Here is a 23,072-nt window from a genome sequence, read left to right as displayed (position 1 = left end):
TCAAGAGCTGTCATATTATTTCTATCTAATTCATTTCTGGCCCTTATTTATGAATCTATGCTTTCTCACTAGAAAATACATTACAAAATCACTGAGCTAGCAAAAAAGCCAGAAAGGGGGTAGGAGAGAAACAAACAAAGTAACCTGTTTGTTAAAAAGAAGAAATAAAGAGTATGCTTTCAAATAGCATGCTAGGAATCAAAGGCTGTGGACTGTCATATGGATGAGGTGTTGCTCAGCTATGGGCTCATTTTTGTGTACCAGTCAAACCCATCCAACTACCTACTGGCAGTTCAGAGCACCATCACCTACATACTAGTACAGTTTATAGCTTCCTAGTAAAGCCTCGTATGGATGTGATGCAAACAAAGCTCCTGAAAGTGGTTTTCCTTCACCTGATAGAAAGATGACTGAAGGAATTAGATGATTTATGGGTATGATCTGCAGTAACACTCAGTTATCCTACAGCTTTGTCATTTATAACCCTGCACGGCTGGCTGTGCAAGCTGCCTGCTGTGCCTACAACCAAGCACAACAGACTTCCACCCATTTCCATCTATAAACAGAGTTAAGAGGCTAACCTTTTGAAATTCAGAGAAAGCTAAATATTTTCTACAGAGTGATGGATGCCACATGCTAATATTCTGGGTTTTTTTTTAGTTCAGGTATTGACAAGCCTCATAAAATTAAGACATATTGTACATTTTTCCACATTTAACACTTGGTTTAGCCCCTGTCTGGCTGTGTGAACGACCCCCATTTCACACAATCTCATTTTTCTTAGCTGCTCCCTCCTCCAGAACTTCAGGCCTGTTTTAACAGTGTTACTAATCACTGCCTTTTGTAGAGACAGCATCTCCCAGAGGAATTTGAGTTATGGGAAGAGGCAAATACTCTTACTTGGAAAACTGCACAGAGAAGCAGAGTGATTTTTAAAATGATTACTGGTGATATCAAGTGTTGAGTAACTGCACTGTTTATCATCGAAATGACTTTCATCTTGTACTCCAGGTCACTCAGAAAGCCTAAATCTAATACTGCTTTGTCTTCTATGTCTCAAACATGAGTAACTTAAAGCATGCGTGGCACTTTAATTTTACTGGTCTAGTCTGTTCTGACTAGCGAAAGAAGTGGCTTTATCATGGGAAGGGAGCTTCTTTAAAAGCAAACCAATATTCTGGTTCTTAGACATGTTTACCATCTTCAAACTGAAATGTCATGATGGGACATGCTTGCAATTAGCCATTTATAAACTTTCTAAATCCTGAAAAAACTCTCAAAATTTCAAGTTCCGACACATGACCTCCATCGAGTTAAATGTGAACTGAACACGATTTGTCCCCATGTAATATTCACATCAAGTAACACAGAATCATAGAAGCACACAATAGTTTGGGTTGGAAGGGACCGTAAAGATCATCCAGTTCCAACCCCTCTGCCATGGGCAGGGACACCTTCTACACTACCAGCTCATTCAAAGCCCCATCCAATCTGTCCTTAAACATTTCCAGGGATGGGGCAGCCACAACTTCTCTGGGCAACCTGTTCCAGTGCGTCACCACCCTCACAGTACAGAACTTCTTCCTTATATCCAATCTAAATCTACCCTCTTTCATTTTAAAGCCATTCTACCCTTTCCTGACACTACATGCCCCTGTAAAAAAAAAAACAACCCTTGTCAGCTTTATTGTATCCCCCTCTTTAGGTGTTAGAAGACTGTTATAAGGTGTCCCCTGAGCCTTCTCTTCTCCAGGCTGGGCAGCTTCAGCTCTCAGACTGTCTTTGTAGGAGAGGTGCTCCTACAGCCCTCTCACCATTTTCATCATATGCACCAGTCTTCTGTTTGATGGAGATACAGTACCCCACGTACCTTTCTGTTCCAGGGAACGGCAGTTGCTCAATGAACTGTTAGGTGACAAAAGCCTTCTCCAGTATTTTACATGTTTATGTGCTCAGTTTCTCTGAGTGGATTGTCTTTTCACTATATATGGTTGGTTTTTACTCTTCCCTTTTAGGAACAACCAGAAAAGAACTGTTCCACCTTTGCTTGCAGTCAGTGACTCAATCAACAGCATTATCAGGTTCTCACAGAAGGTACCAACCATTTTTTTCCTGTACTGAAGTTAGTTGCTAGCAGAAGTTTAGTATGTTTTTAAGGAAGCCACTAAGCAGCAGAAATAGACAAAGAGACTGCAAAATAGCAAAAGGCTATCTTGCCATCCAAAATGTCCTTCACATGGAGAGTTTATGGGAAATTTGGCTGCATTGTACTGTGAAACGTTTCTGTTGTACTTGAAACATCAGTGACTAGAAGGGGATGCAGAGAATTGATAACCAAAATCTACTTACAAAATCTCAGTGAAATACCTTTTATAATCTCACACTAACAGAATTAAGTAGGAAAGGGGAGAATGAAGAAAAGATGTCAGTGAAGCTGAGAACAGACTGCATGGTGGCTTAGAGAAGTTCCCTAAGCAACACTAGCCAGCAGATCTGCAATGTTTTATTAGTAATAAGGATTCCTAATCAGATTTGACCCTACAATGTCACACATGGTGTTTTGTGGGCGCTACACGGTGGTGCACTCCGGTGCAAATAAAAGCTAGCAAAGAATATGGGACTCTGGGCCTGGCTGTGGGACCTTACACTCTGCAGGGTGCTTCAAGGCTAATGTATTCCTTCCATTGCAGTAAGGAAATCATGTGGGGAAAAAGGAGGGGAAAAAGATGTGAAAGGGCTGTTTTAGGCAAGGAGTAGGTGTGACTGAAAAGACTGGGGGTAAAGGGGATCTCCATTATGCAAACCTGACAGGGTAATTTGGTCTGGTTTCCCTGTGGTGCAGTGTGTAGCTCCTTCTTGCCTTTCAATTCAAAATGCAGCGTGGCACAGCTGCACAGCACATGCCAAGGTGCCTAGTGGTGTCGAGACCATTACATCACCATTAGCCATCATGTGTAAAGAGGACAGATTTAGTCAATTATACAACACTTTTGGCACCAATTCAGTGTACCATGTGCATACATTGAAAATGGTTGAATGCTCATTTCTGAGATGATTGTGTTACCTTCGCGCCTACACATAAAGTATAAACCTTGCTTGGGTCATGGTACGTAAAGGTGGACCATCAATTATTTGAGTGAAGTGATCACTAGGTCCAGTGACTGACATTTTCTTTTCTGTAAACTAAGAATTACAGTCACTGACATGTCCTCCAGCCACGCACATTATTCTCTATCATTTACCCAAACATGCTTTTAAAACAATCCCTCTTTTTATAAACATATATGTGTACACAATTTTTAACTCCAGTTGCTACAATTGCATCTAATCGAGTCAAATTCATTTTTATTACAGTTCACACTGTGAGACTAATGAACCTAAAGCACTGGAATCATTCTCAGTACACACAGAAGTATTTACTGAATCTGCACTGTCTCATGCCCAGAAGCAAAAAAACAAACCAAACCAAAAACGAAAACCAAAAGCCAAAACCAACATGGAAACTGCATCTTCATAACCACTTCCCATACCAGAAATAGTTTAAATTAACTATTTAGCCAAATATGAAAGAGAAACTGAGTAGGGGATAGGGGAGATGTAAGCAATGTTTCCATTCCTGGGTTTTAATATGAAAGAATGGTTGACTGATGAAGAACGGTTTAAGGGATAATGAAACTAGGAGAAGAAAAAAAGTCAGCTGCTGGTGATGGACAGCCAGATGACAGAGTTACAGACAGCTGACATACATACAGAATTGATGTATCCACAAGCTTAAGAAAAGATACAGTCATTCTGGCTGACAGGCAACTGTCTTTCCATGTTTTTTTCCTAATGGCCTGCAGGCATCAGGGAAAGATCTAGAAATCACTCACAAGGTCACTCTGCCCCTGTTCATCCAGTTCCCCCTTCAAAACATGCTCTCCCATGGCATGTGCAAATAACTGGCCAACAAGCAATAAGGGGAATGAGTGGACTGCGTAGTATTTTGTAGCAATAGGACAAGGGGGAATGGGTTTAAACTTAGACAGAAGTTCAGGTTAGATATAAGGAAGAAGTTCTTTACTGTGAGGATGGTGAAGCACTGGAACAGGTTGCCCAAAGAAATGGTAAATGCTCCATTCCTGGAGTCTCATCATGGTCTTTTCACTCAAAAGCCTGAGTAAGTAGATCTTGGTATTTGATGGTGAAGAAACTGTCTGAGATTTGGGGTCACTCTGAAGAAGTGAACTGGAGACAGACTAGACTGTAAAACTGAAAATCATCATCAAAACACTTGTTTCCACCACCCTATTCCCGAGCAGGGGGTGCCTATTTATCTCACTTCAGCACCAGTACTTTCTTTTGAGAAGAGAGTACAAAACGTATACAGAGTGCCAGAGTTTCCAAATGGAAGCTTCTTGACAGGTAACAAAACACAATTTGCCACATAACCAATTTCTTCCTGTGCTAATGACACTTCTGCACTTGGTGGAACAAAGGAAGACCTCTTCTCACTCTGCCCTCTTGGTGCCTCAAATACAGTATCGAATTTTCCCATGGCTTTAAACTCATGATAAGAGCTATCAAAATAGGTTATCTCCTCATCTGCCTGAAGGGAATGGCCTTTATATCACATTTAGATTTTGGCAAAATACAAAACTACTTTTCCATGACCGTTTTCATTGACTTTTTCATGGCAGTTTTTCAGTCGTTTTTAGCCAATGGTAATTATGGATCATCCAACACAAATGCATCAATAAAGTATTGCAGATAACTCCTCAGTAATGAGAATACATAAATCCCCTGCTCAATAGGCTATGCAATCAGTTCACCCCTGGAAAAAAAAAACAAACCACCAACTCCAAACACTTGAGATACTGCAATCTCTATAAAAATTCATTTAAATTGGAATTTGTTAATGTTGGATGAGATTGTCGACTGCAGTAAATCAACACAGCCTCCCTGAATCAATTGAATAACACTGAATTGCACCAGATGAGAGTCAGTCTGAAGCTTTTAGTAACTAAGGGTTCCTTTTGATTAGCTGTGTTGTTACTGTTACATCCATTATAAATTTACTTAAGTTTATTTGTATATGATATGTTCACTTAAAATGGCACAATATTACATCTCTTTTCCATCTGCAGACCATAAAATAACAAAGGTTTTACCGAAGTGGTTGGCATTATTTAGTTTCTCTTTCATGTTTGACTAGCAGTGGATAAGACAATCGTGGCTCTGCTAAGGGGATCAGGTGGTCTTCTGATGTCCCAGACAGGGGAACCAGTCAGCTGTGGGCTGGTTCCAGCACACATGCTAGATTTCATTCCCATGGAAACCCTAATGGAGGAGAAGCAGCAGATCTCCAGAGTCAGGACACTGACTTAGCTGTGGAGCTGAGAATGCTTGCAGGTTTTACAGTTTAAGCACAGCCTTTGTGCTGTTATCGGACCTTTCTCCCCCTCTGCCAGACAGAGCATTCAGGGTCACTGGTCTTTCTGTTGCATTGTTAATATTTTCACTTTAGGGTGTATGTGGCAATTCTGCAGTAGACTACACGTTTTCTGCACTGCTCACCTTTCAGAGCTGGCAGTACAAAGACAAAGTTACAAAGGCCTTAAACACGTGCTAAACCCATGAATCAAGATATGGTTTGGGAAGTGCAAGAAAAAAAGTATCATTTGATTTCTTTAATTTCTCATGTCCTGTGAACAAACCTTAGGAAGAGACTGAACAGAAAAAAGATCCTGCAGTGTTGTCTCAGCTTTCTGCCTTAAGCATTTCCATTTACTGTGTTAATGAAGTGCACGTAACAAGAAGCTGTAGAGGTAAGTAAAATAGTGGGGAAGGTTTGATTTTAATACTTTTTACATGCAGTCTGCTTTCGGATCTAATATACATATCCCAAAATAGATCACAATATGTCCTAAAGCATACAAAATTAATAACATCCTGCTTTCTTTTATAACTCTCTATGTTGAGAGGGCTGCAAAATTGCCTTGTGCATGTGTGCTTTCAATTAAAATTTCCAATTTCCAGGTCCATTGCTTTGTCTCCGCAAGTACAAAAGACAGCCAAAAGCAGGGAGAAATGACTCCATGGAGTTGGACCTCTCTACTCATTACGAGCTGGTTAGCAAGCACCTGCTATTCACCAGCTTGGAAAACCATTTGGAATTCAAGTAAGTCTCAGCAAGAACCTAAGAGAGCATCAGGAAGCTGGGCAGCTGGCCAGTTTTGTATGCCTCATCTCTCAAAGATTTTCTTGCTCTGATGCTCTCCCCCACCACCATACACCTCTGATTGATTGATTTATTCCTGCTTTTCTCTCTGTATTTGAAGTGGAAACATGTCACTGTTTTAAATGTCTCCTATCTGTTTTCTAGAATGGAGATTTTAATGCTTGTAGTGACAAAAGTTACTTAGTAATGTATGGCTTAGGAATAAAAGAATGTGTTAAGATAGAAAGCCAAGCCAAATTTTCATAAGAGTGAACTTGTAAGTGTTAGTGAAAAATATACTTGGGCCAAATTACATTGAAAGCCTGGCACATGCTGTTAAGGACTCTGAGCGTACCATTTCCAGTTTTCCTCAGGTATTCATTGTAGCAGCAATGTGAAATTACCTTTAATTGTGTGGCAATTTGAGAAGTGCTTTATGACGATGACGATCTCATCAGCATTTCTGACAGACAAATATTTTTGGCCCGTTTACAACTTCTGCTTTCTAATAATTATGCTCAACAGAAAGATCAGGTAAACCTGATGTAAAGTTTTATTTTTGGGAGGAGAGACACTGTCTGAGTTCATAATGTGGGTGAAAACCACACCCCATACTGCTTTCTAAATAGTGTTGAGGCAAGGTGTGGACGAGGCATCCTGACATCCCTAGATATATAAAGCCAAAGCTCTGCAGGTTCAGCTGAACCAAGCTTAGATTATTCTTACAAGTGACATGCACAAAGTTTCAAACCCTGGGACCTGTTATCCTAAACTAAGTGATCTGATCGTCACTTAAAGGTGGGAAAGCCACTTTTCTGCAGTCAGTGTTTAGCTGTCACACCTCTAAGTTCGGTTCCCTCGTTGGCTACGAGCAGCGTGGCTTGGATATCCCCGGATTAGCAATGGTTTGGTATTTTTAACTCAACCCAAAACTTTACCTGCTATTGGGCTTTGTTGGCTTTGGGTCCTGAAGAATGGGAATCCATTCAGCTTTACCTAAAGGTTGCACCTCCCCGCCACTTTTGTGTAGCCTCTACCATTATAGCTTTCACCTTCTCCTACCACTGCAGAACTGGGAGTATGGTTCTGCTTTGGTGAAATACAGAAACCAAATTAAGTGAGACCAGTAATCACAACTATGTGGATATCCATTAAAAAAGAGGTCTAAAGAAAGCAATATACTGAAAATGTGTAAGAAGAAAAATGGATCTGATAGTCTGAATGTTATGTGTAGACTGAAAGAGAGGGAAGTTTGACTTCATGATGTGTACTGATGTGGGAAATTAAACTGGTCAGGGTAGCTCCAGGGAGCAAACAATATTTTTACTTAAGGGTATATAAAATGTCATATTTTCATCTAAAAATGCTAAGACATTGCTCCTTCGTTAGCATTTTGTATTTAGTATTTACCTGCAATTCACTGCAGGCAATAAAGTATTTATTTATTATACTGCAAAAAGTATAAGGAATTCTTTGATGTGTTCAGAGAAAAAAAACCCTAAAAGAACTTTTTTTGACCTAAAAAACTGAATAAACACAGGACTGCACCTCTTTATTGACTGAGCTACTCCAAATAACCTGCAGTCTCCAGGCTTTACATTCCTTTGTTATAATGACAGTAGATAACACAAAGGACAACCACACAGAAGGGCTGTACTTACCTGTTATGAATGTGCATGTGTGTGTGGTGCAGGGTTTCAGGAGGGGACAAATGTAGTAACAGACCAGGAAGAGTGGGGATTTTTGATGTGCTGGTCTAGTTTTTAGTCTCAGGGTGCAGGGACTACCTCACCCTGATTTATTTGTGTGGTGCTCATCCATATGAGACTAAAACAACTACAAGATTTGAGGTTGGCAAAGAATTTCAACTGCTTGTCAGTTTGGTAGCAAACACTGACCCTCTCGTGTAGCGGTTGGCCTGATCTGCTTCTTAAGGAACATTCAGGGTAGTTTCATCAATGTGCTCTCCCAAAAACACAGGGTGCATCATCCTTTTTCTTTTCCTCAGGCACATGATAGCTGAGTCTTTTACTAAGCACTGAATGAGTATTTGGAAGAGTTCTGTGACTTGCAGCATACCACAGTGTGTGAAGTTGCTTCTGAATTAGAAATACATATAGCCTGGTAGTCCATGACTGCAGGGTACAGAACTCAATGATCCAAGTAATTGTTTCCAGTCCTATGTTCTCCAGCACCCAGAAGTACAAAACAGCTGGTAGATGAAGGATGCTATTTATCTGACCAAAAGTGGTCACGTGCATTGTAGGTGAGTGCCTACATTTTATCCGATCAGCCTATGATCTCTTTATGATGAACCAATATAAACAGGCCCTTCTGAGGTGCAGTTCAACTCCCCTAAAGGATATAGGTAAAATACTCAGTCACACCCCAAAATCAGGACATGCACTTAAAAAGAATTTAAGGACACTCAGGTCAGGTGTACACAGCTAGAGCACAAAGTCAGATGAAATTATTTCCGCCAGTGATACTTGGATGGGATATAAATAAGACATGCCAAATAACAACTCTGACATTCAGTGGCAAGATACTAACTGGGACACTGCATCACGTTTTTTGACATTGTACTTCAAGAAAGGTGTGGACTGATTTGAGAAAGTCTACAAATGAGTGAGAAAGATTAAAGGCTTGAAAACCAACAATCACACAGAAAGGCTAAATGAAGGAGAAGTCAAGACTCCAGGGAAACCTTACTGTAACCTTTCAGCTCTGAAAGGGGGGGCTATAAGAAAGATAGGGCTGTTGTAATAGGATGAGGGATGATGGTTTTAAAGTAAAAGAGGGGAGATTCAGACTGGACGTGAGGAAGAAATTCTTTACAGTGGTGAAATACTGGCACAAGTTGCTCAGAGAGGTGGTGGCTGCACCATCCCTAGAGTCATTCAAGGCCAGGCTGGATGTGGCTCCGAGCAACCTGATCTAGTTGAAGATGTCTCTATTCATTGCAGGAGGGCTGGAATTAAATGACATTTGAAGGTCCCTTCCAACCCCAATCCATTCTATGATTCTAGAAGGCTGAATACAGATTAAAGGATAAAAGGTCAGGGAAAGGGAAATATGAGAAAAATCAGTATTACCATTCTTCAAGTGTATGAAAAATTGTTAAAAGACTATATATTTTTTTGTACCCAGTGGACACAACAAGAAAGACTGATGAACCTGCTGCAAGAAAGAGGAAGATTTGACCATGGCTTTGCCAAGAGAGTGCAGCAGCAAGAAGCAGCCCCAGAGAATCAGTCTTTCCCAGGGCTCCACCCTGCCCTGGGAGGAGGCAGAAAGGTAGAGAGCTCAACTGTGCCAAATCTGCTTGGTTCACTACCTGCTGGTAGGTAAGGGGAAGTAGGTAAAAGCATGCCCATCCTCACCCTGTTCACTTAAATCCCCAAGTCCCATTTCTTACCTTGTTGTTGTCTTTGTTCCTTTCTGCTGCAGCGACAGGCAAAAGTTTGGCCCTAAAATGCAAACAAATACAAACAGTGCTTAGAATTCTGCTAAGAGCCCAGTCAAGACTTTACCAATCTCTGGCCCCATGTGCTAACAGGTGAGTAGAATTGCCCTGCACTCTAACTAAATCACAAAGATATTTTGCACACCTGAAAGCAATCTTGAGGAGTGATGAAACAATTGACTTATGCTGGTATTGCTCAGGCTTTTCAGGTGCTGCAGCAACTGCTTATGTTGACTATTTAACCACCTCATTATTACAGATCCCAATTTACTGATGCTCTGACAACTTTCATGTATCTCTCACCCTTTCATCACTCAAGGTGTAAGACAGACAAGAGGAAGTGTGGGAAAAATGCCAGTCATAATGCATTAAGAGCCCACAGAAATGCACAATAAAGAGTAGGGAAACTATGCAAATAAGCATACTGCTGCTAATGTGCAAACCAGGGTGAAAACAGCAAGGTCTCCGAACTGAATGAGAGACTATGTAAGGAGTGTGGCTGGCTAACGGAACGGGAGACATTTACTGCGGCTTTTAGCTAACTCACCTTATTTTATGAAAACACCTGTATGTGTTTTAAAGCATGTTTTCAGTCCAGCATTCCGAGTGTGTGATTGGGTTTTGAGCAGACTAAGGAAAGTGCTGTTAGAACATCTCTCCTTGCACCTGACACTGCCACTGAGATGTCACATACCTCAAGATGTGGCCTGACTTCACATATAAGTTTGCATCCAAAATTTGCAGTTAGGGGGAACAGTAGTATCTGCACTTAATGCCACCAGTAGAAGTGAGCAACTTTGTGGGCACACAAGTATCCTGCCGTGGCAGGTTAAAAAAGCCACAGAACTATGACTTTAGCAGATTGTACAAAGCTTTTTCCCTTTAATGTCTGCATTTAAAGATAAATAACAGAGTATAGGAATTAATGCATGCATTTTAGGCAACTTCCCTTATTTTGTTGTAAATCATTTTCAAAGTAGGAGAGCACAGGTGCACCCCGAATGACTGAAAAGCAACCAGCCTTACTCAAAAAGTACAACTGCGACTGACAAAAAGATTTTAGAAGTTAATACCCCAACGCATTCCCCAGTTTTAGTTACCATCGACACCGCAGACAATTGAAATGACAAAAGAAATAGGCATTTATAAATCTAAAAGTCAACCTTCTTTATGCTGTGTGAAAAGAATATGGCAAGGCAACTGCTTAGCATGTAAACCCATTCCTACCCTTATTAAGGGCAGGCTTCCTGTTGATGCTATTCCTTAAATTGCTTGCAGCCAAAATCTTTGTGCCTCCCCCTGGCACTTCTGATACTGCTGACTCAACTAAGGGGATGGTTGTGTGCTAGAAAATCCTGTGAACTCCGTTTCAGTCTTACAGTTTGATTGAGCAAGCATACCTGCAGTAGATTGACAGGATGCCAGCCTCCACCATGGGAGCTGCATTTCCATCTGCGTGGTTTCTTCTGTTTAGCTGTGTGTCCCCCATCAAGCCTGTTTCTATTCTAGTGTTTCATACCTCAGGAACCTGGTTTAGTGGCAGTGTCAGACAGTTATGCGCCTGATTATGTTGCTGTGGAATAATATGTATTTTACACTTATTTTTATTTGACTTACAGTCTGAAGCCTAGAAGCAAAGTGTTTTTCTCTCAAACAGAATCCTGTGCCAATGGCAAGCCAGGTGCTAATGCAGGACATAACTGTCTCTTTGGGAGGCACCAAGTGGTTTTTCAGCATCTCTCCTTTCCTTGTAATTCTACAGCTTTGTGTTACCCCTCTGGCTTTTCTCTTCTGTCTGGCCTGAGACCTGTCTTTTCTCACTAGCTAACCCCATCTCAGTGTCATTTCATGCTAGCCGAATTGCATGTTTGAGCCTTCCTGTCAAATATGGTATCACACAGGCATAGGCTCCCCAGAAACCAGTGTCCTCTCCCCAAGGGAAGACATCTTCCTCAATGATACAGGAATCTTCCTAATGCCCAGAATGACACGTTAATCAGATGATAGAGACTTTATTTGAAAACTGACTTTTCTTTTAATCTCCATCGTCAAAATTCAAATTTAAACTCAAGGGTATCCTAAGGGTTCAGGTATTAAAAAAAATAACCCAATATAATTACTGTTTTAAAATGTCAACAAGTTTTAAGATGAAGAACTTGATGTGTAAATGGTTAGGCTATAGTGCAAAAAACATGGACTTTTTCTGGACATCTTGATTAGCAAGAAACCCCTTTGAAACCAAAGTATCTTTTCCACATTTTCTTTTCTGACATAAGGAGTTACAAGGCCAGTTTCCTTCATTAGCTTCAGAAGCCAGCACATCATAGAATAACAAATCAATGAACTAAACACATTCTAATTAATCACTTCACCGTTGCTTTTTGACCATACAGTCAATGCCTTGAATGAATCAGTGCAGGGTTAGAAAGTTTTCCAAGTTAAGCTTTTTGGGGACTATGGGTTGGAATTCAGACAAAAGGAAAGCCACTAGAAACTACTGCACTAGAAAGAGCAACTGCTTTGCTCTTTGTCAGCAAGTTAGATGCTTGAGATTGCAAACACTTGCTAGCTCTTGACTTTAGCGCACCTATTTTAGGAAAAGCACTCGGTCTCTAATCATTACTGTCAGTTATGATGTTTTCATCACAGTGCCTCATTAACTGCAATCTATGTAACTGAAAATAGGAAATCTTTCCCAAACTGGCAGAACAGTTCAGCTGCAGTCTTGGTAACTTTGTGTGTGCAACAAGATCACAAACGCTTACCCTGAAATCCTGTCAGCCCAGACACAGCCTCAACTTCATGGGCTAGTGAGGTTGTGGACCCAGCTCTTCAGCTAGGACCTAGGACTGATGTGACCATGCTTTCTTTGCTCACTGTGCTAACCTGAAAGACAGTCTCACCTCTGACTTCAACGCTACAAAGAGATCCTGGTGTGGAGCAGAAGCTGAGTCACCTTATGACACTAATTTATAGGGAAGCTTGGTATTGTATAGAGAAAGGCACCATAGTGCTGAACTCTTGCTCAGCTTCTTTTATCTCCTGCTCTGAGGCAGACTACTGTGAACCAGTGCAGAGACTAGCTCTAGTTTGTGAGGAAAAATGGTGCCTTCAAGCTTCCAATCAAGGAAGAAATGTAGTATTTAATGGAGGAGTATTTACCCTCCCTTCAGCTTCACAGCAGCTTCTGAGACAAATAAAAGTGACTAAAGTGGCAGCATTAAAGTATGTCGCTTCATTTAAAGATGCCATTATGCATGTAACCATTCTGAAATCAGCTAGTACTTGAACAAGCCAGTATTGCTTTGTCTGTTCTCTAAGTGACTACGAAGGGGTGCTCACATGTACAAAGCTGCCTGGCATCACATTTCCAACACTGACAAGAGTTTACACTGAAGGCATGTGAGGAGAGCCGCTGATGGCCAAAGCTGGCCCTCAACTTCCCAGCAAAAACTGGGCCGCTATCAAGGGACTGGAGCACCTGTCATGAGGAGAGGCTGAGAGAGCTGGGGCTGTCCAACCTAGAGAAAAGAAGACTAGGAGGCATCTTACCCATGCCTGATGGGGCCAGTAATGAAGACAGAGCCAGGGTCTCCTCCTTGGTATGCAGTGAACAGGCAATTGTCAGAGTGTTTTCAGAGTTTCCATCTTGGACTGGATATGGTCCAGGGCAACCTATTCTAGATGACCCTGCTCGAGCAAGGATGTTGGACAAAACGACCTTCAGAGGTCCCTTCCTACCTCAGCTCTTCCAAATAAATTGGAAGAATAAAAAGTAAATGGTAATACAGAAACCTTAAAAACTAAGAGTGGCAAGTAATCTTTAAGTATAGCTCAGAAGATTTTAACATTCTCTCCCCTTTTATGTCTACCTTTTACCATCAACAAGGACAAAATATGAAAGCAAGAAAAAGGAAGCATGAAAAGATTGGCTCCCAAAAGAGCCAACCGTGCATCAAGAGCAGCATAGACAGGCAGCCAAGGGAGGTGACAGTCCCACTCTACACTGCACTGGTGCATCCCCACCACAAGTACAGTGTGCAGTTTTGGGTGCCTCAGTATAAGAAGGACATCAAACTATTAAAGTGTATCCAGAGAAGGGTGACAGAGATGGTGAAAGGCTTCAAGGGCAGGAATTCTGAGGAGCAGCTGAGGCCACTTGGCTTGTTCAGCTCAGAGAAGAGAAGGCTGAGGGGTGGCCTCATTGCAGTCTACAGGTTCCTCAAGTGGGGCAGTGGATGGGGAAATGCTGATCTCCTCTCTCCAGTGGCCAGGACAGTACACGAGGGAACGGGAAGTTCAGATGGGACATGAGGTTCTTCCCTGAGAGGGTGGCTGGTCACTGGAACAGGCTCCCCACGTAGGTGGTCATGGCACCAAGCCTGTCCGAATTCAAGGAGCACCTGGACACTGCTCTTAGTCATAAGGATTAGTTTAAGATAAAGAGTTTGACTCGATGATCCTTATGGATCTCTTCCAACTTGAGATATTCTATAATTCTAAAAGTTCCCAATTATTTATTGTTTTATATATATATTTTCTAATGACAGGAGTTTTAAAAATTGAGTTTTAAACTCAGTGGAATTGTTATTTGTAGAGTATGATTCATCTCATATTGAGGAAGATGTCTAAGACAGTTCAGTTGACTACCCTAGCACTGACTACTTTTTTTTGCAAATGGAGACTAGCATGAAGAGTTTACAAGTAGACTGATCTATATACAGGTATCCTGACACATTTGTTCAGGTGAATCAAAAGAAAACCCCACTGTAAACACCATTAAACGTGTAAGCAAATACTTGCCTATTACATAAAAAGTACCCTAAGGAGAAAAGGGAGATGCCACAGATTTCACTGGGGATGCTGGGAACACTTGTCTCACTGAATCCTTGAGCTCTCCAGCTCACTTCCTGTGTCATTAACCTGGTGTGAAATGAAAATCTTGGAGTCTTACAGTTAAATTTACCCTTGCTCGCAGGTTTTCCAAGGGATGGAAACATCATGACGTATATTATTGGTAGTACACATTAAAGTAGCTGTAAGGGAGCTATATGACTGTTCTTCTGTACAAATGTATGCCTGCAGAGCTGTGCAAGAAAGCATCAAAGTTTGACAATGATCAGCCTCTCAGGTAAGAAGATAAATACTCAGTCTTTTTCCCTTCCTAACTGCACTTAGCTTCTGTATTTATTTATCCAAGAATGACTCTGGGAGCTTGTTCTAGCCCCTGTGATAAACAAATGGGGTTCTGTTTCCTCTTTTAGGAACTAATTATGCATTTTGGAAAGTCAGGAAACTGCACCTTAAAAGTAAACATGCATAAAGGAGCAAAGAGAGCTCTGTGGAAAGGGTGTACCTAACAATACTAATGTAAAAGCTATGAAAAATAAAGGGTGACCAAACCATTTAACCATTTTGCATTTCTGCCTGCCCCTGCATTAGATTCTGGCTTGTCGGCCCCTTTTGGGGGTTGCTAATCTCCAAAGCACAGGAGAAGACCCCTCCTTTCAATTTACTATAGTAAGAAGAGAGTTCCTGTGTTTATTCCTTCACTGTCTGGGTATTGGGAACTGCAGAGCATCCATGGGGAAGCACACACTCCCAGGCACTCCCAGTAATTTTCAGCTTTCTTGGGATCTTGATAATTTCCCTAAGATGGATCACATCTGTTCTTTTCAAAACCAGAATTACTTCATTTACTAAGATTCAGTAAGAAAGACAAATGGCTAAAAAGCATTCAGTAAGTGGTACTCATGAACCAGAAGCTCATCTTCAAGCAGTCTCTAAAGCCTGTACAATTACTAGTGACTCACTGTTAATTAACCTAAACTCCATCCATTTCCACTGCTTCTGCCAACTTAGAGGCCAAGCTGGAAGACAAGACTACTGGTACAGATATATATGCATGTGGGTATTATTGCTTATTATATATTACTGTGGGTATATACACACATACTCACAAACAACTGGAGGACCATTGGCAGGCAGCAGAGCAAAGGTGTGACTGGTGCTGTGGGAGAGCAGCAACTGCAATCCCAGCAATCCCACAGCAGCATTTGAAGGGTACAATCACAGGCTGGGCTCTACCACCTGAGCAACACAGCTGTGTGGAAGTGGAGAGATGAGCTTGGGTTTCTGTGGTCTCCAGTGGCTTCCCACTGCTGAAGCCTTTCTGCTGGTCTTGATCTTTCTAGAAAACATGCAGTTTTCAAACTCAGCCAAGATACCCAAGATGAAGCCAGGTCCTTGGGAGGTGTAAATTATATCTATTGACTCCACTCTGTTCCCAATGAATTTTATAACCTCCGAAGGCAAACACTTCTGTTTCTTTGCAATACAAACTAAGTAGTTTTATGAAAAAGAAAAGAAGTGTGTGCAGGCATGTGTGCACTGCGGGTAATATCTACTGTTCTTAGGAACTGTTTGAATTACTCTAATTCAACTATTTCAGGCATCTTGATAGTGCCATATAAAGATTTCTGCAGCTGTGAGACACTGGATAGACAGACAGCCCTGTGCCTCAATAAGAGGGGAAAACATTAGGTAAAAATCACTGAATTTGTCAGTCCTCTCCCAAGTTACGTGCACGTCAGAGAAATGGCATTTCTAAGAGAAGCTTAAAATAAAGGCTCTTCAGTGATGAATTATTAAAGTGCAGATTGTTAAGCTGGATTTCTAATAATTGTAATTTGAAGCCATCTGTCTGACATAGTTCATCCCATCATTAAGTTCTCTCTAAAAATTGTTAAGTTCTGCAAAAAAACCCCAAAGATAAAGTGATAAGATAATGGGACGGAAGGAATGCATAATGAAATCTGTCCTTCAAATGTACTCAGTCCTCGGGTTGACTAGGTTATATGTATGTAGTAGTCAAGCTAACCAAACCCTGCAGTCAAACCAGCAAGCCACGTGCACATGAATCACTGGTGCAGCCATCATTTAAGAAAGAAGGAAGATAACAGTCTTTGAAACAGCAAAAGAATTAAAAGCAGGTAAGAAGAAAAATAATGGGAATAAGAGAGCTAAATTAACTTGTCTGGCAAGCAGGATATAACTAGCAGCTAAGGTGGCATAAAGGATGCAGAGTTCTTAGTATTGCCAAGGGTAGGAAATATTGCCACCTAGTAAAGTATTACTGCAGAGATACTACTAATGGATGTTACACGAAACCAGGAGAGTGACGTCTTTTCTTGTGCCTAGAAGGGGACGTTTGACAGCCTTCATTAATGCTGAGGCACTACTGCAGTAATATCTCAGAATGAAAATTACCAATAGGACAAGGAATAGCGTGAGTCGAAATGTAGGAATTTATACGGAGACACACACGGAGGCATGCACACTCCCACACATACCAATAGTTCTGTACGGTGGTGTTTAAATACACCCCTCTTCATGTCAGCTGTCGGTCTTGTGGGAATGTGAAGATTTTTCCTCAAAGAATTCACATGTTCACCCTCACTCTTAACATGCTATAGCAAACCCATACAGAACTACTGTGGTCTTCGGAAGTATTTTACCTACAATTAAAACATCCCTAAACGTGTAAGTCAGAGTACATATACTTTATACAACTGGAATCATAAAGCTGAAGACAATTTGTTGGCTGTAAATAACTTTCCTACTATGTCTGTTGATACATATCACATAGGAAAGCAGGCAGAAATGACAAACCAAACACAGACAAAAGCTTGTGATAGAAACTCCAAAAGGAAGAGAAGGGCAGTTCCAAGCATTCCCTAGTGAGGCGCTAAGTCCTTGAGGAATCAGTTTATCATCTGATGGTGGGGGTAGATCTCTTGCAAAGCTTGTGACACAAGGCTGTCAACAAGTATAGAAACAAAGCAGAGATCTTACTTTACCAAATGTCTCATTTACTGAAAATTTAGAACATCAGAAAGGCTCCTGACCCTCTTGAAAACAGAATCTTTGAATGCCTGAAAGCTTATTCTTTACAGAAAGGAGCTGGTTACGTAAAAAATGTAACCAAGTAAATGTACTATCATCTATGCATAAAATACGTAAAACAACAAATGACTTTGTAGGGCAACAGTGGATGTTTTGGAACTGCGTGTTTTGTATTTTTAAGTGGGCTATCAACATAGATGGCTTCTGAATGCAACCTCAGAAATGCTGGCAGCAATAATCTCTCATTAATAAAAAAAAAAGAAATGCATGCCTTTGAATCCTCTCAAGGTCAGGTTCTATGCCATTCCTGTCCTGGGATGCACTGAAGTCAAATGCTTTGAATAGGAGAGTGTTGGAAACCTATCAACAGTAGACTTCTAAATGATTTGTTCAGTGAGAGTGATAAAATCCAGAGGACAATTTGGACTGGATTTAGGGATGACTTGGAAATCAAACCAAAGTTTAGCAATTCAGATGGCAGCTGAATAGCATTTCTGCCCTTACTGAACTGAAGATCAAAGCAATAAAACTTGCTCTCGTGCCTGAACCTTGACAGTTGTCTACATGAAAGAATTAAGGCATTTTGGGTTTTCTGTACGCTATTTTTCCCCATCAGAAGCAACTCCCTAAATCTTTTAGACCAGAACTAACACATGCATTTTAAGCATCTCCCAGCGAGTTGAAAAGCATTGATTTCAGGGTTTTTTTCAAGAGCTTTCATTCCAGACTGTTACTTTCAGAGCAATGTGAGTAGGAGTCTAGCCTAGGCTACCTGTACTTGAAGCTGCATTTTGTATACAACAGGCATTAGTTCCACCTTATTTGTGCTATTGGGTCTACTACTAAAGGCCTGTTGCATAATGACAGAGATGATGAATATTAGTGTTTGTAATGATGAAATATGTGCAGTGGTATTTTCTGATTGGTTTATATGTCTAAGAAGCTGTGCTTTTCACACCTTTTGCATGAAAGTCACCCCTATTACTGCATCCCCCCACACTATCGATAGTACTTAAATCTACAGTTGCATTAATAATACATGTATGATCACTGGCTCACTTGTGATTATGATCCCATGCAGAAGCAGGGTTTTCACAGTGAATAGATAACATAATCTGAACCACACTGTGGCATTTGAGGTTTCCAGTTTCTTTCCTATTTCATCTGAGACATCTTGTGAAAGAGTAAGAAAAAAACAGCAGGGAATTATATGTCCCGCCCTCCTCCTAGCTGCAATCCAGGTTTGTAGCAGCCAGCTCACATAGTCAGCAGAGACTCCACACTGGGGGGAAAACAGCCAAGTAAAAACATACAGTCATAAATCAAAAACCAGCAATCCAAACACTGGGTGAAAGGAGGACAGGGTAAAATGATGACTTGGGCATAGCTGCATGGAGCTATCCCAGGTGGGGATTTGGGCTGCAGACCTGCATGGTATTGCTGAGACTGAGCAAAGCTGTGCCATCCTGCTAGAGCAAGAGCTGCATCATCTTCAAGAAGACGTGTGTGGAAATGTCACTGCTTCTGGAGCTTACTAAGAATGCTTTAAAAAACTGTGGCCTGCACCATTGCTGTGTGGTTCTGCTGCCCATTTTTCTGGCCATGTTTTGCATTCTTCATTGGTAAACTCCCTTGGGTTTCAAGTTTGTAAAACCTTTTCTCTCTATAAACCTAGGTAAAAAAAAGCTTATAATTCTTCTCTCCTATATAGCATAAAAGCTGGAGATGCTACTGAGTCTTATTTTCCATGCCCTACAAACGATGTTTTCCACTGCCCTACAAGCAGTTTCTTTTTTGTGTCTTGTTGCATAGGTGATTTTTCCTGCCCTTTGGAATCTTTCACTTTCTTAAGACTTTCCTATAAAGAGATTGCCTGATTGGTACTAAAATATTTCAGACAGCTGACAATTTGGACCGCTGTGAGCATAGGCTTCCCACCAGATCAGAGCACAGTTGGCTGTTCTTCTATCCCTCTTTACTTTGTACCACTTATTAAAAAGGAAACCACAGAATGGGCTCTCATTTCCCTTGTGGGCCATATGTGAGGGATAACACACAAGGTGTACTGACTGATCGTGGGATAGTGTGCAAGGGCCTCTCACAGCAGAGACATAAACATTCCTCTGCCTCACTGATTCTTAGTAGACTCGTATAATAAGAATAGGGTCCACAAAAGGATGTATTGGAGGATGCAGGAATCAATAGCTGAAACACTGAAAATACAATGGTAAAGAGTTATTTTAAAATCTTTGGGGTTTTGTTGTTTTTTCCTTTTATCAGGGGAAATTAATAGGGAATTAGATCTGGCACTGCTAGGCTGGCTGAGCATTACTACTTTCCCATAATGACTGTATTTTGCTTGGGAACCCTCCCAAAAAGAGTAGTTTGTACAACACAAGGCTACATGCTGCCCCTCGACTGATTTTTTTTCTCCTATATTTGGGATTTGATTTGAGTGCCTCCCATCAATTTCTGCTTTCTCCCTCAGGAAGTGTCATAAATGATACTTCAAAGATCCAGGTCTCATTTCTATTAAAGCCACTTTGACACTTTCACTCCTCTTTGGTAATCAACGTAATTTGGACCCTCAAGTTTTTCTCACTAGTAGCAAATTATGGGCAAGGTTACAAGGATGGTTTGGGCTGCACCCAATTTATGAGTTCACTTTACAGGGTCCTTGAGCCATTCTATTAATACTTGTGTAAAGACAAGTAATTTCTGATGTCATTGTCATGACATCATGTTCATATTGTCTCATACTTACTTTAATGCTTGTTTGATAAGGTTAGGCCCATAGATGTGCTTAATGATGCATGCTTAATGATGAGCTCAACATTTGCTCAGATGCATATATAAGCATATACAAGCTATATGTAAATATTATGTATGTACATACGTGTAAATTTATGTAAATCTATACACACATTATTCACATACTAATCACCTATAAATAGATATGAATTTTCATAATTTATATTTAAAATAATGATATTACTGTTAAGATAATCTTCAATAATTAATATATACATGATCAGTATGCTCTTTACCTACAGAAGGCTGGTTAAACTTGGGTCAAATTTTACTTCTTCCATGAATTTTTTTGTTCCAAATATTTTATGACCAAAAACCCCCAAATCCTCTAGGGGAGCAAAACTCTTGGAAGCAACTGCAAGGTTTTCAGGGCCATGATGCTTGGAGAGATGCAAGAGAAGCTTGCTTTTTGTGGCTGCTATTAAGCCACTTCATAGAAATATATGACAGATTTAATTGTAAATACTAAGAATGCCAAACAGTCATTTAATCTAGGATATTTTGTTAAACGTCCTTCATACTATTTTGATGCTTCAGAGTTCGAGGCTGCTGTCTCTGCTCTCTCATTTTCAGCATCCCCTTTCTACATTGCCTAAGCAAAGCGAGATGACTCATTTCCACATTAAGAACAAGAAGTAACAGCACTGGCTTGGCATATGCTAAACCGGTAAATTATTCAAGCTTTGGTGGAATCTGTCATAAGGCATCCACCTCAGTCACTTCTGAAGTGTCTTTCAAATGCAGTTTCTTAAGAGTCCACAGTGCATCATTAGTAAACAAGACAAAACTGCAGAGCAGCTGACAAGCACAAGTTCACTCAGATTTTCACAGCCACTTGTCAAGCCAGGTTGCTGAAGTTATTGTAGCTACTTGAATCATGGTTGAAGGTACTCTTTGGGAAGTTTTTTGTTCTCCTCCTGTTTTCCCTGCAATTGTCACAGACCTCTGGCTACTCAGGGTTTTCAAAGTTTGAACAACTTTATCTTCCTATTAGACGCTTGATGTATCAGTGTTCCACTCTTCTCTAGTGCCCGCATCAGTGGTATCTCACTCATAAACTGAAAGCCCACCTTAAATATGCGCCTTTCTAGTATTTGCAAGATTCACCTGCATAATCGCAAGCAAGATGTGAGAGGTTTCATACATCTGTGATTTGAACTGCTGTTCGTTCAGGGTGGCATTTGTACCCAGGGGAAGGGCCAACATCAAATATATAAAATGTAACTTCAGTCCTGCTCAGGATCTTTTGTAGCACTGAAGGCACACTCATTGAAACAGATCCTCTACACAGTGATGCCTGAACTGTGAGGAATGGAGATTTTCTCTTTACGCTATTCCCAAATTCACTCATCTGGTTACAGATGAAGCCTGTGATGAAGCTTTGAATTGACAGTAGCGCCTAATGCCATCTCTGTTTTTAAGTCACCCTTCAAATCATGCTGGAGAATATTTCATTTGCAACAAAGAGTCTCTTGAAAGAAACTCTTCTGGAGCTTTACAGAATACATTAGACTACTTATCTCTGACAGCATTCCATTCACTATAGATCTTTAAAAGAATCAGTAAGAATGTGATTGAAGAAAGAATAAGCGGTGAAGGTTTAAGAAGACACATCAAGATACTTCAACAAGTCCTACTGAGAGAGAACTTGTTCGTGCATTAGGAACCTGATGTCATTTTCTATTTCTGTTTAAATTCAAAGTGTGACACTTCAGGATATTCCCCAAGGACACGTGTAATTCTATGATCAGGTTTTGAAACCGATGATTTCCACCCACTCTGGCAGGTAATTCAGCTTTTTTTTTGTATTGCCAATAATAGCTCTGTACCTAAGTTCTTCAAAACCCATCTCAAACAAGATCATTGTATCCTATGAGCCATGAAAAGCTGATATGGGAAGAAAGAGATAGGAGAAAGTATTTTATTTTTTATATTGCTTTGGGATTTTTTAATAAAGAAGTTCACTTATTTCTCAGTATATAAAAGATGAAGACGTGCTCACAGAAAAAAAAAAGAGACAGATCTGTAAGTAGAAACTTTCACTCTGGGTTTCACATCCTGCTGTTTTAATCTAAAATTGGACTTAGGCAAAGAGGCAGGAAAAAAAACCCTAATTTTTATCTCAATGAAGTTTTTTCCACATGCTATAGATTAATAAAGATTATAGTAATGGCAAAACTGCACAGCACCAGTAGCAAAAGGTATCATTCACTGTGCACTTCTGCATTTATTTACTGTGGAGGATATCGGTATTGTCTGTAAAATAAACCATTTTAATAGCCTTGCTGCAATTTAAATTAGTTTACATTTTAAAATCTAATATATATTATATATTTCAATATATATGTATTGTTATAAAATGTTATCCCTTTTGTATACTATTTTACATCTTCTTGGTCATCTGCTCTGCTAATTGCCACATGCCAGGAATATTCCATGGGTCTGGGGTTTTTTAGATGACCACATTCTATGCATCCAGTTAAAACATCTAAGCTTTCAGGGTAAATGGTTTTGAGGGGTTTTTGAGGCTTAACTGGAAAAGGACTCAGCTTTGATTGCTTAGTTTGTAACGATCTCACCCACTAAAGGCAAGAAAGAGCAGGAAAGGAAAAAAAGCAAAGTAAATGGGCCAGGACCACTAGCACTGGGTATGCCATGTTTAAGAGGCATTGTAAGTAATTGTCCTGCCCC

This window comes from Pezoporus wallicus, unplaced genomic scaffold (assembly GCF_028554395.1).
Source record: "Pezoporus wallicus isolate ANWC-B61680 ecotype Strahan unplaced genomic scaffold, APGP_CSIRO_Pwel_v1 contig_6814, whole genome shotgun sequence".
Taxonomy (NCBI): Eukaryota; Metazoa; Chordata; class Aves; order Psittaciformes; family Psittacidae; genus Pezoporus; species Pezoporus wallicus.
The sequence above is the reverse complement of the archived record's forward strand: the minus strand, read 5'-3'. Positions refer to the sequence as shown.